General features: G+C 50.3%; 1 long non-coding RNA gene across 1 annotated transcript; it reads right to left on the bottom strand.

Moving 5' to 3' along the window:
• Positions 1–210: 210 nt before the first annotated feature.
• LOC119345343 lies at positions 211–1,504 on the bottom strand. The gene is made up of 3 exons (XR_005167001.1): positions 1,348–1,504; positions 387–449; positions 211–299 (listed from the first exon to the last, which is right to left on the bottom strand). It is a non-coding gene; the product is annotated as an uncharacterized LOC119345343 (long non-coding RNA).
• Positions 1,505–4,255: the final 2,751 nt, after the last annotated feature.

Here is a 4,255-nt window from a genome sequence, read left to right as displayed (position 1 = left end):
CACCATTTTGATTAATCTTGTTGTCAAAACAGAGATAACGCTTCTACTGTACAAAGGGAGATAGTTAAGCTTTCCTCTTGAGGATTTCAAGATTTATTATGGGTTCAGCCTGCGTTTCAATTCCTTCAAGACAATTTTCACATCTGATGCTCCATATATTGGAGAGTAATGCATAGTAGTTATCTAAGATCTTGAATCTGTAGTAAGAAGGTGAGGTTAGAAGAAGGTTACGCTTTTGTTACTTGGCATCAGGGACATCCAATTTGCTTGGGGTTTCTTCTTCATCTGCGATCTTCCATCTGTAGTAATCACAAATTAGACCATAATTAAGCAAAGAGACAGAGAGAGAAGCAATAACCATGAAGAAAGATTCAGTTTTTTCTCACAGCTAATCAATTATTGTGATGGATGTGCTCTAGCAAGCGAATGCAGGACATCATGTCTACTCTCTGCAGAGAAGAAAGTTTTCAGTTTTATATATGTGGTGCAGCAAGCAAGCGAGTTCAAGCGAAAACTAAAACATGGTACTTTGTAGCAAGCAAACTAAACGACTCGAGTACAATTTGCTACTTTCATGGCTATATGAAAGAATTACTACTCCAAGTATTAGTATTTCTGATGGATGTTCTTCATCAAACGCCACACGTCTTGTGCAGGGTTTCGCGTAATAAGTGTACATACTATTTCCAGTTTGATTTCAGTTGTCCTACTGGAAACTACTCCCTCGGTAAATAAATACGAGACGTTTTAGATCACTCGAAAGTAGTGATCCAAAACGTCTTACATTTGTGTACAGAGGGAGTACATTTGTATTTACCGTCGTAATTACCAATAACCAATCGGTTATATATTATGCACTTGTACAGAATCCAACTTTACTGCCACAATAGCTAGGTTACCATAGAATCCAACTTGATAGGAATGAATGAACAAGTACTGGATCCTGAGTTTGATCCACAATCACATAGGTTTTGCTGAAGCAGTAACCTCAAATCTGTGTCCTGTTGATGCATGCACTCTGTGTGGCACTGACAGACTAACAACAGAACAGACTGGAGTGTGTATATGCCAATTAAGCCTCTCTGTAGAAATTTCATTTCATTTCATTTCATAAATGAAACACGCAGGCAGAGTCAGGAAGATGTGAAAAGAAACTAAAGCAAAAAAAAATGGTGTGGATTGAACATCCAGCCAGATTGGATTTTGAGGACGCACGCACATACAGATTGAACGACCAAACAAACAAGCAGGCAGTGAAGTGATGTGAATCCTGTGGGTACAGATGCAACTCGTGCGTGCTCCAGATTTAGATGTGGGGGAATGGGAGAGAGGGAAACTGAAACTCACCATGTGCAGCGGCCGCGATGGAGGGAAGGATAAGCAGCCGTCGTGGAGGAGGAGACGAATCCTCCGCTTGAGCAGCAGGCGTCCATTGAGAGGCACGCCGTCCACCATCAGGAAAAAGTGGGCTCGTCGGGGACAGCGCCGGACGGGAAGGAGAACGGGGAGGCCGTCTGTCGTGGTTCTAAGCCTGACAGTAGAGTGGGGGGTAGGTATGGAGAGGCAAGGTCCTAGCTATGGAGAGGTTGTAAGCACAAAGGATGTACGAGTTTAGGCCCTTCTCGGAAGAAGTAACAACCCTACGTCTCGGAGCCCGGAGGCGGTCGAGTGGATTAGGAATGTATGAATTACAAGGTGCCGAACCCCTCTGCCTGTGGAGGGGGGTGGCTTATATAGAGTGCGCCAGGACCCCAGCCAGCCCACGTAGGAGAGGGTTTAAGGTGAGTTAAGTCTGGGGCGTTACTGGTAACGCCCCACATAAATGCCTTTACTATCATAAAGTCTACTTGATTACAGGCCGTTGCAGTGCAGAGTGCCTCTTGACCTCCTGGTGGTCGAGTGAGTCTTAGTGGTCGAGTCCTTCAGGCCAGTCGAGTGAATCCTCGTTGGTCGACTAGAAGGCGACCTCTTCTAAGGATGTCCTGGGGTAAGTTACTTGGATCAGGTCCATGACCCTACCCTAGGTACATAACCCCATCACCGTCGCCGTGGATGGTGGATTTGGCCCCGGAGCTCGATCCGCAGCCACCACCAGCGGCGATGGAGAGGATCCGCGAGACGGGGTAGGGTGGTTGACCAACAGCTGGAGAGGAGGGACTTCGGTGGAAACCGGGGATGTGGTGGTTGGCGGCGGCGCTTCGAGGTGGAGGTGGAGGTGGAGGTGGAGGTGGAATGGCGTGGGTTGGGAACTTGGGATGGGGAAGCGGCGGCTGCGGGGGATTTGTTTGGTGGTTTTTTCCCTTTCCTCTCGTCTCGTCTGCTCCTCTCCCCCTCTCTCTCTTTTGCGGTGCGCTTTGCTTGGCCAATCCCACGCTTACCCACGGATCCATGTGTTTTTGATTGGTTGATACAACCCTCTCACGGATCAAGGGCCTACGAATCCATCCCAGCCGCCCAACACCCCATGATCCGACGGCTGCGACGTGCGTGCCCGTGGCTGCAGCTAGTAGTGCTAGTACCAGTTTTTTCTTTTGTCTTGGGCTGATTGCTAGGTTGTTGAGTGGTGGTGGTGTCATTTAATCCGTTCCTCTCGTTTTCTTCAATGCTTTCAATTACATGTCCCATGGATCGATGAACGCTCCCACGGATCCTCAAGGGCTAGTGACTCGATCCCAGCCGACCAACATCCGATGATCCGACTGTCTATGACGTCCATGGAACGGGGGCTACTATACTATTTTTTTTCTATTCCGCCTGATCATTCGTGGGTTTTTTTCTTCCTCTCTCGTTTGGCCTTCTTTTCCGATGCTTGGTCAACCGCATGTCCCATCGATTGATCTTTTCCCCACTCATGCCTTCCACGAATCAAGCATCACGAATCGCTGCACGCTCACTAGTTCGCTATGACCTCTAACAAATTGACCCCCTCTCAAACCGATCCCAGTTGCCCGCCCAGATCTAATGAAAGAGGAAGCAGACTGGTTTGGTCTATGCTTGAGCACGATGTCGTGTTTCTCCCCCTATCACTCTCTCTCCACTAGATTTCAAGCACGGGAGCGGAACGAGATATTCAAACTCATTTGGCTAAGAGCGGTAACGACAACGAGATTCCAGTTTGCAGAACACTTGTTACGTAAGGGCATCACCAACGTTGACCCTCAAACACTCGCATTCGTCCGGGCCGCACGGTCCAGACGTGTTTTGCCATCCTAAGCAGTCCGAACATCCTTTTCTCCGCAAAACCGAGGGGCTTTGCGGGCGCCCCAACTACTGCCACGAACGCGTCCGACACCCCCAGACGAACCCATATCTCTCTCCTGACTCTCTCGTGCTTTCCCTCCAACGGACGCGTTGCTTCCCTGCCGCATTCATGCCGGCCCAGAGCGGCTGACATTGATGTTGCAAGATGTGATTGAATAGGAGGGTGTCGCTAACCGACGTGATCACATGTGTCAATGCGGACGCGCCGTCCCGAGAAACCTACTCTGGCCGTTGTGCCGCATTGAAGCTGTCTGAACTTCCGTTTTTCTGGTCTGGTCGCGGCTATATATACCGTGCTCCGGTGATCCATGTCCACTCCTTCAATTTTCCTCCTCCTCTCCGAGCACCTCCTCCTCCTCCGGCAATGACCAATTGATGGTTCTCCATGCCGGCAGGCAGCGATGACGGCAATGGTTCTTCATCCGGTTCTTGGCATCGCTGCCATCAATCTTCAGGGCCCTCAGACTCCACAGCTGTCAGCTCCTCCTGTAATGAGGAGATCGTTAACTCCTTTGGCAATGAGGAGGACCAGGCCGCCGCTACTTCAGTAGCCACGCCTCCTCTTGGAGGCAGCTCTGACGGACGAGGAGATGGAGATGATGATAGAGGGGTCACTCTGGGAGCGTGGTCTGGCGGTGCCCTCGTCGCCGCAATCACGGCGTACGAACTGGGCACAAAGTAAAGGACTCAACATCGCCACCGCATTATCGTATGTCCGGATCAGCAGGCCAGTGTCACGACCACTAACACCAGCTCATCAAGGAGGAACTGTCGTCCGCGATTGCCAACGCATGCAAGCGCATCCTCCACTACCTTGGTGATGGTGGACCCTCTTTGTCGCGGGCCATTGTGTCCGCGTTTGATCCATAACGACCTGGACCTAGTGGCGGCGCGGTATTTTGACCGGTCCGTCACCACCACATAGACGGTTGTGCGGCATCGTCGCCGCCTTGACGGGGAGCTCACCAAGATTTGCGAGGAATGGTCGATAAAC

The sequence above is a fragment of the Triticum dicoccoides genome, unplaced genomic scaffold, assembly GCF_002162155.2.
Source record: "Triticum dicoccoides isolate Atlit2015 ecotype Zavitan unplaced genomic scaffold, WEW_v2.0 scaffold22790, whole genome shotgun sequence".
NCBI classification, from domain to species: domain Eukaryota; kingdom Viridiplantae; phylum Streptophyta; class Magnoliopsida; order Poales; family Poaceae; genus Triticum; species Triticum dicoccoides.
The sequence above is the reverse complement of the archived record's forward strand: the minus strand, read 5'-3'. Positions and strand labels throughout refer to the sequence as shown.